Source organism: Amborella trichopoda, chromosome 1 (assembly GCF_054954075.1).
Source record: "Amborella trichopoda isolate Santa Cruz 75 chromosome 1, AtrichopodaSantaCruz75HAP2 v2.0, whole genome shotgun sequence".
Taxonomy (NCBI): Eukaryota; Viridiplantae; Streptophyta; class Magnoliopsida; order Amborellales; family Amborellaceae; genus Amborella; species Amborella trichopoda.
Genome location: NC_142336.1, coordinates 36806442 through 36819023, shown reverse-complemented (window position 1 = coordinate 36819023; position 12582 = coordinate 36806442). Strand labels below are relative to the sequence as shown.

Below are 12582 nucleotides of genomic sequence, written 5' to 3'. Positions count from 1 at the left end.
ATATGTGTTAGGGATTCATATTATAAGAGATAGAGCAGCCCGCACTATTCAATTATCTCAATCTACATATTGCAAGAAAGTTCTTGAGAGATTTGGTATGAGTAAATCCAAGCCTATAGATACACTTGTGCAAAGGAGATGAAAATTAAATGTCAATATGAAACCAAACAATGATCTTGAGAGAAATGCGAAGGAAAGGATCCCGTATTGGAGTGCCGTAGGATCACGAATGTATTTAACCATGGGAACTAGACCGGATCTAGCTTTTGCTCAAAGCTTGATTGGTCGATTCCAAAGTGATCCTAGATTAGAACATTGGAAAGCCGTGAACGGAATTATGAGGCATTTGAAAGGAACATTTGATTATGGATTAACCTATGACAATGTGAGTGAGGTTAAATTTTTGAGATACACAAACTCCGACTTTCAAGGAGACCCGGATGACTCGAGATCCACTTCGGGTTATCTATTTCTTTATGGGGGTGGTGCCATTTCTTGGCCCACCAAGAAGCAAGACACTATAACGCTATCTACCATGGAAGCCGAGAGTATGGCTTTAAGTTCCGCAACTTTAGAAGCCAATTTATTTAAGAAGTTCTTAAATCATCTTAACTTCAACCCTCTAAAACATGGAACTATCAGAACTATGTGTGACAATCAAGCTGCAATAGCAGTGGCAGTTGAACCAAGGTTCTACAACAAGTCAAGGCACATTAAAGCTCAATATCATAGAGTAAGAGAAGAGATAACAGCTGGTGAAGTAGAAGTTGGTTACTTTCCATCTGAGGCTATGCATGCAGATCCATTAATCAAAGGCTTGAGGGCAAATGATTTTATGAAGCATGTGCATGGGATGGGTTTAAGGAGGTTGATATAGTTGTTATTACTTTGTCTATTGCTTATGAATGATAAATCCATGGATAAGTATGCATGCTTTGATTTATTATGAACGATAATCAGAGAGAGAGAGAGAGATATAAGAATTTTGGCCTCAAAAGGGTAAGTTGGAGAATATTGTAAATATGGCCTATCAAGGCCTAAATTCTGGTAGTCTCTCATCCAGTGGGAGCGATTGAGAGATTGAAATTTGAGCATCTTACGAAATGGAGCCCATATTCTTTTACCCCGAGTACGCATGAGGCATCGAGAGTTCACGTGTTGAGAAAGCAATTTCTCAAGGAGGTGTGAGGGTCACCTCTTAGTCCGGATTTTATAGGTTAGCGTCATGTTTAGTTGCAATCGATCAGGGCTTGGAGAATCCAAATGAGAAAAATAGAACCCGAGTACTTATTGAGTATTTGCCCTGTATGGAATGGTCGAGAATCCTGACACTAGACCATTGCATGACATGTGCATTTTCATTTCGTACGGGAAGCCAATCTTCCAAATGCATTATCCGAGTTTGGAAGAGCCAGTGCACATGTATTTTGAAAGGACCCTTGTAATTGAGTTGGATCATGTCCCACAGGGTTACACCAGTAATTCATTGAGAGTCAAATGATTGGAAGTTCTGACTCAATGGCTTTGATATGGCCAATTATATGTCCTTACTTTAGACTGTGGAACATAGGTCTATTGGGTCGATCTGAGACTCGACGGAACATTATTCGGGACTAGCCTAATATAGTACTCCGATACCTATAGTTATTAGCTTGATATCTCACTATACCTTTTGTCCAATTTTATAATGATGAAAAAAACCTAATAATTGCTCAAAAAAAATTTAAATATTTATTGTAAATTTTGGAGAACTTTTTAGAGTTTTCTTTGCTAAAAAAATAAGGGTTTTCATATTGTTTGGCTTAAATTCTACTTTAGTTACACTTGGGTCATGCATGGCATGTGTGTAGTTTAATTAATTTATTTGATATTAAAGAGAAAATGTATTTTTAAATTTGAGTTGAAAAATATCTTCACACATATATGTTAAAGGGGCATTATCTTTAAATTGATTGGTTTAAAATTTTAGATCTACAAAGTGATTGGCTTTGATAAAGAAGACTATCTCTACATATGTGAGCTTTGCCAATTACTTCTTTGCCCTTTAGCCTTTGTGGTTATCTACTCTAATACATTATTAAAACAAACTAAGGGATTTTTGTAAGGCCATATTGGATACAATCGGAACAAAAACATGGGCCGAAGACAAAATGGTAAAGTGACATAACTTAGGGTTAGGGTGAGTGATAATGGTGTGAAATCCCATCCCTTCATCCTAGTGGTTGGATGGGGATAGGTGGCTAGTACATTAGCCTCTCATGTGCCTTTGGATTAGTGCATCAAGGGTGTTGATTGAATCCATAGTTACACCCATATTATAAAAGCACATCATGAGATCTTAAACCCTAACTATCTCAACTCTTAAACCATTTTGAAAAATTGTTGCTTCCCTCTTTCTTTTAAGGTTTTGTGAGATAAAATTGAAGAGAGAGAGAGAGCTTTTAGAGGTCCATTAATGGTGATCTTGATGGTGGTCCTCCTTTCTTATGCTTAAGTCCATAGTATGCATTTATCAAGGTAAACTCCAATGAATTTTCTTTTCTTATAAGATTATATCCTTGACATCTATAGTTGCTGGAATTTTAAATTTAGAAAAGTTTCATTTATCTTAGAATCCCCATTTGATCATCTTTTTCATCATTCTTATTCATAGTGTGGTCCTTTATGAGTTATAGCCTATATGCATGAGAATCCATGATCATGCATAGTATCCTTTAATTACTTTGCTTAAAACCCATCAAATAATTTATTCTCAGAGTGTCACTCTATTTTCAGAACTTTCTCATCACGTTTTTACCTATGGGGGTTCATAATCTTTCCATACAAGACTGTTTTGGTAGTCCGAAGGACTACCGTGTGTAGTTTGGCCATATCTCTCTTGTTCTTTGTCCGTTTCGATTCAAACCTTTTGCATTCTATTTTGGATGATAATGCCAGTGTGTTGAGATCTTAAGAATTTCTTTTAAGGTGTATAATTTCTTCCCATTTGGATTAGACACTCTTGTGAGATTGAACCACTTTTGTACAATCCGATGGGACAAATTTAAGTCCTTATAGGGCCCGATTGCGTGGCCCCGACACAAGGTGTTCAAAGCGTGGCTTCCCTTTTTTAATATGGAATTCTTATTCCCTGTTTAGTTGATTTTATTTTTTATAATTTTTTTTAGATTAGTTGTATGATGTATTTAAGATTCGTCACATTGTTTATTTAATTTGTGCTATGAAAGTGTAATTCATAAGCTAGTCTTGCTTTATATGTAATTGCTCCATAAGAGATTGGTATTTGAATTTATTTACAGTTGTTATACAAGGCTAGAAATGGTTGTAATTGTTATGTAAAAGGATTGTAATGTATTCACTTAGCTTGGTTTTTAGCAAGTGGCTTTTTGAAGGTGTCCATTTTGCCTTATTTTTCGGCTTGAAAATTTGCTCTAGTCTTTGTATCCACTATCAAAAGGTTCATCTCTAATCTCTTAGGACGGTGCAAACCCTTCTCTCATCTTTTGAAGAAGGACACACCTTTCGAATGGGACGAAGCATGTCAAATAGCTTAGGAAGACGTCAAGAGCTATTTGTTGAAGGCCCCGATTCTCTCTGCCCCAATTCTGGGAAAACCCCTCATCTTATATGTGTCTTCACTAGGTGAGTCACTTTGAGCTCTGCTCGCTCAAAACAATGACGAGGGCAAAGAAACAGCTCTGTACTATTTGAGTCGAAGGATGCAAGGATCTAAAGAGAATTACTCCACAATAGAGAAAATGTGCCTTGCTCTCATATCCGCAGTACGGAAGTTGCGAACACTATTAGCTTGCACATCCGGCTCAGCTCATCTCTCGAGCAGACCCTATTAAATTTCGTTTATCGTGCCCTTGTCCGTCTGGTCGACTTGCGAAAAATGATCACTACTCCTCATGGAGTTTGACATTACATATGTGCTGCAAAAAACAATCAAAGGACAAGCCTTGATAGATTTCTTGGCTGCACACCCTCTTTTAGCCGATACTCCCCCAATTGATGACCTACCAGATGAAGAAGTATTTCTTGCCGAAGTTTCATGTGATTGGAAGATACATTTTGACAGGGCATTCTAATCCGAGAAAGGTGCTGCCTGAGTAGTATTCTCCACCCCTCATGATGGCTTGTTCCTTTACCATTCTCTCTCCTAGAGATAGAGTAATATAACGAAGCATAATATCAGGCACTCATCATAGGCTTAAAGATTGCTTCCCATATGAACTTGAAATGCTTAAGAATTTATGGAGATTCAGAGTTGGTCATCAGGAAACTCAAAGGGGTATATGATGTAAGGAAGGAAAATGCCAAGCCTTACTTCAATATCGTCAAATCACTGATAGCTAGATTTGAAGAGGTTATCCTTGAGAATGTACCACGAAGGCTTAATGCACAAGCCGATGTGCTTGCCAAGTTAGGAGAAACAATTCAATCGCCACTAAAGGGGCTTACACCGATATGAGCAACTGAATGTAGATGTGTTGAGTTCGTTAAAAAGCTCAACAACGAGGATGAAGTGCAATTATTGAAAAACTGCGCTTCTTACCCATTCGGGGCAGTCATCGCAAAAAGCAATCAAAGGGCAAGCCCAAACAGATTTCTTGGCTGCACACCCTCTTTCAACTGATACTCCCCTAATTGATGACCTATCAAATGACGAAGTATTTCATGCCGAAGTTTCATGTGATTGGAAGGTGCATTTTGACAGGGCATTACCATATGAGAAAGGTCGTGCCGGAGTAATATTCACCCCTTGTGATGGCCTTATTCCTCTATCATTCTCTCTCTTAGAGATAAAGTCACATAACCAAGCAGAATATTAGTCACTCATGATAGGTTTAGAGATTGCTTCCCATATGAACTTGAAATGCTTAAGCATTTATGGAGATTCAGAGTCGTTCATCAGGCAACCCAAAGGCGTATATGATATAAGGAAGGAAAATGTCAAGCCTTACTTCAATACCGCCAAAACACTGATAGCTGAATTTGAAGAGGGTTTTGTTGTACGTAATTTTTGACGTACTTATGTCCCTCACACAAATAAGGAGAAAGCCAATGACAACTCGGTCCTGCTGGTATTCGAGACCCTGACAGACCAAAGTTGAATTATGAAATAAGCCTCTAATTGGACAACTTGGGAAGAGTGCTACCGTACTAAGGGAAGACCTTACTACTATAACCCTATGCTAGTGGCTTTAGAATAGTATCAGACCACCGTCATTACATTCAGAACATCAAAAAACACAATTTGGGCTCAATCGGACCACCGAAAAGGGGTCCACGCCCAAACTGCGTCAAAACAGGTAGGTTTTACATTATCGCGGTGCAACTTCATTGAACCAGTCCCCAGGCATGAAGATTGCAGCATCATATCTCGAGATGGACTTCAAGGACCCACAACTTGTTTGTCTAGAATCAGAAAAAAACTCAAATTTGGACATGTTCTAGATCATGGCAACCCCATCATTTTGACTTAGGGCATGCACCGTGATGTGACCCAGAATCAAACTTTTTCTAGAAAGAAGGTGAGCACAAAACCAGGAAAACCAGGGCTTTAAGAAGAAAATATCTCGAACCTTGTAAAGCATAGCTCGAGATCCGCACATTGGATCATCGTGAAACTGAGTTCAATACAACCACTCACAAATAGCTGCAAACTGGTATAATTGTTGTACATGATTGAAGGTCCAATAAGAACAAATCCCAAGGTGGCAGGAAAAGCAGGTCCACTCGATTGCTGGAATCCCTTTTTCTAGTGACCTCCCAATTAGGAAATGCTGCAAATGAAGACCAAAACAAACCAAACTTAGTGCAAAACGACCGTGACAGTCTTCACTTTCGTTTGCAAACAAAACAAAGACTTAGAGTATCACATGTCGAATGACATTGGAGATCAAAGTTCACGAATATGGTTGGACTTCCACCCATGGGAAAAGGCTGCCTCAGCAAGATTAAAGGGCATTAATATGCTCAGAATCGAACAAGCACTGAGGATACAATGACAAATCGACTAAACCATCACTACATGTTTCTGAAAAAGCTTCCAAGATCTGGCAATGACGGAAGGACCCTCATGTGGGGATGGTTTTGTCATTAACATAAAAGGTTTTAGGGATGTTTTGGTCATTGTAATTAAGCATAGTTTTTGAGCATTCACTTCTGTTCGATGAGTTATCTATATAAACAAGCTTAAGTTATTTGTAAAAGAGAGGCATAACGCTTGTTTTAGAGAGAAAAAAATCCCTGAGGCATAACCCTTAATCCCACCGAGAGGAGAGAGAAAAATACCCCTGAGTGCGCGGTCTCATTCCCTCCCAAAGAGAGAAAATATCTCTAAGCATGCAGACCATTTCTCTTTCTTTCCTAAGCTGGGCCACATCCCGAGCCCTCTGTCTCCTCCTCTATACGTCATCTGCCCGCACATTAACTTGTGTTCGCAACAGATGCACGTTCTCTAGTGAACTCACGAGTTCTAACCCTCGGGTTCTCTTGCACCCCTCCACTAGCCAGTCAATCGCTCTGAGGGAATCATCATAGAGAGGAATAATTGAGCCCCTATCACAATTACAAGAACGAGAGAGAGAGAGAGAGAGAGAGAGAGAGAGAGAGAAGAGATCTTTTGAAAGCTTGAAGAGAGTCACCGTCCAAACTGAGCTGGCAGACAGCCCGATGGCTTTGTGATTGTTCTAAAAGGGCGAACCGCTCGGGTGTATCCCCCTAACCCAAATGGTGAGGTAAGCATCCAAACATATCCCCATCGTATAATCTCTCTCGTTGTTGGTACCTAGCTGCACTCAGGAGTGCCCGTGCATGTGCACCCACAGGTCTCCCTCATGCATGGACCCTCTGCGGTTGTTTGAGAGAGGATTTTCTCCCTCGCATATCCACGCCCTGTCCGCACGAGGATCGATGCGAAAACCAAGCCCCGATGAACTGACAACTCCATTGGGAACACGCCACCCTATCCTTGGCTTGGACTGTTTTCTGGTGAGGACTTCCCTTCTTTCTCTCTCTAAAATTTCATTGGGATTCTGTTTTCCCTCCTTCGTCTAGATTGGAGATTTCTCAATCCCCATATTTAAGACTTCACCTGTGGCAAGCGGATCAACTGATCCTGTCTCCCCCACATCCTACTCTAGTGGTGTGACTGGCCCTACTATCCTAGTTCAACCTTGGAAAACTTAGGGCTCAAGTACTCAAACCCCTTGTCCCTCCTCCTCCAGCATCAAAGGGAAATCCCTTGATGTCAAATGTATGGGCAGCACTACAGTCACCCTCTTGTGTAAGCACCATGTCACTGACTAACACCCCACCAGTTGCAGGCCTCGACGTGGTCCTCGCACCACTACTCCTCTTCGCTTGATGGTCCCAACAAGAACACGTCTCTACGGATAGCCAAAAGGTAACCCCACCTGCGTCGCACAAGGGAATCGCTAGAGCTAGCACATCCCCACACACACCACGCTCTGTCAATCTCCATGCCAATCTGCACGGCTCTGCAACCATCGCGCATACATACACATACTTCATCGCTGACGGTCTAACCATCACTATGACGAGACAGGGTGGACAACAGCCCACCCCACTCTCCTCAACTGCTTTGAGTTTCGTCAGACTCGAACGCAACATAGGTGTTTCTAATGCCACCAATACCATGCATGCTAACCTTGAAGCTCGGGGCAGCCCAAAGGCTGTGACTAAACTAGCACACGACTTTCGAGACAATTGAAGGTCTCACAAACAAATGCACATGCATGCTGGAGGTCCTAAGGCCTCCCAAACTAAATGGGCAATTATTGCAAATACTAAGCCCCCTACCTCGCGAGGTGTTGGACTTAGAACTGCCCCAAACACTACTATGGATCGTGCCCACACCTGTAGGTCCAAGAATGCTATCAGCAGGAAGGGGAAATAGGTATCCGTCGCTCTCTAGATTGCCCCAAAGTTGCTTGCTACATGGTACTCGAAGAAGTTCCCCTCGAGCACCATCCTCTCCACTCCTCCTTCCTTGCACGCTCGAGTTAGCTTTTGGGTTAGGGCTCAAGATAGGATGATGCCCTCGACAATGACCAGTCAGCCCTCCCCTTCTTCAAACAGTTCTCAGCCACCAAGGCCTACTACGAGCTCTCTTCTTCCTGAGAACCACACCTTGCTCGAGTTGATCAGCTTTGCCCTTGCATCCATTGAGCGAGCCTGTCATGAAGGAAAATGGAATCGTTTTCAATTCTCGAAAAAAAATTATCAGAGCTTGCAGTTTAAACAAGCGAGGGGCATGGAAGTTCCGCTCCAACAGTGAAAATTAGAGTCTTCTACTTTGGAAGGCCTACTGAGCCAAAACAGGTTCGAACCGTTGCGAAACACAGAGGATCCTGAGACGAGCAAAGCCGCTCACTGCTGCACCATCGTGGCACAGGAGGATAAGCCTATTCCACCTGACCCGCGGCCCCAAGGCCATCATGAGCAGATAAAAGGAGCATGCCACATGCTAGTGTTCCACCAAGGATGCACAACAACCTCGGTTGATCAAGGCATCAAGGCCTTCATGCTCCAAGTCCGTCAACGGTGAAACCCCATCGATCATTCAAATCCGATTAGAGGAAGGTATCAAGGAATTCATAGTGAGCTTACTCCTCGAATTGAGAGCATGCCACATGCTAGTGTTGCACCAAGGATGCACAACAGCCCCGGTTGATCGGATGTGACTGCGGTCAGGAAGGAGGCTAAAACTAGACCAGAAGCCCCCTTCATCCAAACGCTGTAATACCCCATTCCACTGTCAATACCTTATTCAGAGCAGGCCATTTGTCTCAATATGACATCCTCTTCCCTGAAGCACACCCTGAAAGTGCAATCATACCAGCACCTTGACTATCCATTTTCAAATCCCCACATCGGCGCAGTCTCTACCCCATCCTACTCGCCCTGCACTTGTTCTAGCCACCCATTTTAGCCAGCTTCCCCCGCCTGAACCTGTGACAGCAGCTGGTGCTTCCTTAAAGGCTAATATGAACCCTTCCCACACGAAAATCATCCCATCACCGCCTACTCTCAGGTTAATGGAGAACTGGGGAACCACTCTTCCCGAGGTCGACCAAGTTAAATACGATGTGATCAGACTTTTAAGAAAACTCCCTACCCTCCTGAGCATCTATGATGCCCTCATGTTGTCTAATGACCTCTGAATGGCCCTGGTACGAGCATTCTCAAGTCATGAAGTGTGTGAAATTGAAGTCGAGCAAGTCGAGGTAGACCTGCAATACTCAACAATTGCATGGCTATCACGTTCTCAGACGATGACTTACAATTGGGGGAGAGGCCACACAACCGTCCCCCTTTTTGTGACAGGTGAGTTACACGCTTGTCAAGTCAATCGAATCATGATGGATGGAGAATCAGTAGTAAATCTAATGCTCCGAAGGATCCTTACCCAGATTGGATTGAATATGTACCAACTCAAGCCTACAAGCTTAATAGTTCAAGGATTTAATCAATCTGGGAAAAAATCGACTGATACGATTTGACTCAAACTCAAAATCGAGGATTTGAACACTACCACTTTATCCCATGTCATTCACATAGATGCCTCTTATAACATCCTATTGGTTTGCCCTTAGCTCCATGAACATGGTGTGGTTCCATGCACACTTCATCAATGCTTCAAATATAACCGGGATGGGAGGCAACATGCGGTCTATGCTGACAAAAGGCCATTCCCAATTATGGAATCACAAAGTATTATTTTGCAAATCCAGTACGCTCTCAAGAGCTTGCATTGCCTGCAAAGGCTTGAACAGACTCGAAATTGTGAGAAATCGCCCCGATCTCTCATGAGGATGTAGAAGACATGACAGGATCTCTTAATGATCTCTTACGAGAGGAAAAGAGATGTGGGAGGATAATCCCTCTCACTCCTGTCAACAGGAACCTCACCTCGTCCCCGAAGGACGCACCAGGGAGAAAGAACAAAGAGGAGATCTCGCCACCAGTTCCCGCAGCACAAGAATCCTTATCGATGGAAACCCAAAGTGAGCATAGCAGGGGCGCGGCTACAATTGTAAACCTGTCGACGTCGACGATCACCTATGCTCAAGGTGGAATGAAAATGTTACCTATCCCCATTCCCCTTCTCGAAGCTGGGATGACATGTGCATCCAATGCATACCAAAAAGATTACTGGAAGATCTTGCACATCCTTGTCTCTCTAAAAGAGGGTGATGATTTATACTCTTCTCGAGTCGGTCATCCCTCAAATTGGCTCAAAGTCTTGCAAATACCTAGGGTTCGGCGTGTCGAAAAGGGCGAAGACGATTGGTCCTGATCGCTCGTGGTACCTCTACGGAGTTCCCCCATAACATTACAAATCCTCGAAATCCTGCCTCTTCCCATTCTTGAGAAAGGAAGAAATAAAACCAAGCTCACAAGCCAGGTTTACCACACACGGGGCTCCTAAAAGACTTTGTTCTTCCCGACCTCCCTATCAAAGACTCAACTCGCTTACCGAGAGGCAAGGAGTGGGCCATCCTCCCCCATCCACAATCCCTTTGAGGGCTCCAATAAGCAGTATGAGCCCCAAACGCCAGATCCGGCACCAGTTTCAAAGGATCACATACAAGATTCTCCTAACCAAGCGGAGGCTATGCAGAAAGGAAAGACTAAGATGGAAGAGGTGGCCCCTCTAAACTCCACTCCCACTCCCCTACCAGGATTCACCCCGAAAACTTAGGAAATGGTCGTTCGGATAAATCCATGAATTAACCCTCTCCTAGATGCCACGGTCGTACCCAGATGGGACTTGTATAGCCACGAGGCTCATCAAATCATAAAAAAGATGGACTACGAGCCGTTTAACAATCAAGGCTTGAACGATGACAAAGGCATGCTGGCCCCTTTCACTATCGTCGAAGCTACGTTGTCTCGACACTGTCAAAAGGAAGGTCTTGGTTATCCAAGACGACAAAATCTACCCCCATGACCGTTCCCCACCGAGCAAGTCTCCCATATAACGTCATCGCAAGAACCACCGTCATCCCCTCGAGAGTTTACTCCTAAAGAAATCTCCACCTGGAGTCGCAAGAAGTGACAGAGGCTGCCAAGTTCTCCAAGAGTCTGCGGAACCTGAAGAAGGAGAGACCAGTCGAGGGGAACTACCTGTAGAACAAATAGTTGAGACACTTGGCCTGATCGATAGCTCATCGCCACTCGATGAGGAAGAAATAGATGAGGCACTGAAAGTTCTAGAAGACAGTGGGTAGGCCACGATAGACGACTTAGAGGAAATAAACTTGAGCGACGAAGCCGAACCCAAGGCCCACTTTCATCTCTGCCATCATGCCTCCCGAGGAAAATAGGAATATGCTGAAATCTTGAAGGACAAACCGAGATGTGTTCGCCTGGAATTACAAGGAGATGTCGAGTCTTGATCCACGTGTGGCGGTACACAAAAATGCCAGGGCCACCTATCAAAGGGCCATGACCACCGTCTTCAAGGGCATGCTACATGAAGAAGTAGAATGCTACATGGATGACCTCGAAGTCAAATCCGACAGCTGAAGAAATCACATAAGAAACATCAGGAAAGTCTTCGAGAGGCTTTGCTTCCACCAACTCAAAATGAATCCCCTAATGTGTGCCTTTGGCGTGCGGTTGGGAAAGTTCTTAGGAATCATTGTCAGATATAGAGGCTTGAAAATCGAGCCCATCAAGATTAAAGCCATCCAAGAAATGTCGCCGCCAAGAAATTTCGAGAGCTCAGGTCTCTCTAAGGCTAGTTGGCCTATATAAGAAGGTTCATCTCTAACCTGTCAGGGCAATGCCAGCCCTTCTCCCATCTTTTGAAAAAGGACATGACCTTTGAGTGGGATGAGGCATGTCAAACGGATTTTGACAATATCAAAAGTTACCTGCTTAAACCTCCGGTTCTCTCCGCACTGATTCCTGGGAGACCTCTCATTCTATATGTGGCTGTGCTGGATGAGTCACTCGAGGCTCTTTTGGCCAAAAATAATGATGAGGGGAAAGAGATGGCCTTGATTACCTAAGCTGAAGAATGCAGGGGGGGGAAGATAATTACTCTTCAATAGAAAAGATGTGCCTAACTCTTATCTTCACAGAACAAAAACTGCGTCACTACCTGCTCGCATAGCCTGTTTGACTCATTTCCTGAGCGGACCCAATAAAGTTCCTCTTATCGTGCCTTGCCTGACAGGCCGGCTCGCAAGATGATCATTATTCCTTATGAAGTTTGACATCACATAGTCGCAAAAATCCGTCAAAGGTCAAGCCCTTGCGGATTTCTTGGTTGCCCATCTGCTATTCACAGGTACTCCTTTGATCAATGATCTGCCTGACGAAGAGGTCTTCCATATTGAATGCTCATGCAAATGAAAAATGCACTTTGACGGTGCATTCCAATCTGAGAAAGGTGGTGTGGGAGTGGTGTTCTCTACCCCCTACGATGGCCTTGTCCCCTTATCCTTCTCTCACATAATGAGGAAAAATATCAAGCGCTCATTATAGACCTAAAAATTACCTCCCATATGGACTTAAAGTGCTTGAATGTCTACAGTGACT

At 43.3% G+C, this 12582-nt stretch overlaps 1 pseudogene; it reads left to right on the top strand.

The window, feature by feature from the left end:
• The first annotated feature begins 241 nt into the window (after positions 1-241).
• On the top strand, positions 242-877 carry LOC148783807 (secreted RxLR effector protein 161 pseudogene; annotated as a pseudogene).
• The last annotated feature ends 11705 nt before the right edge of the window (positions 878-12582 follow it).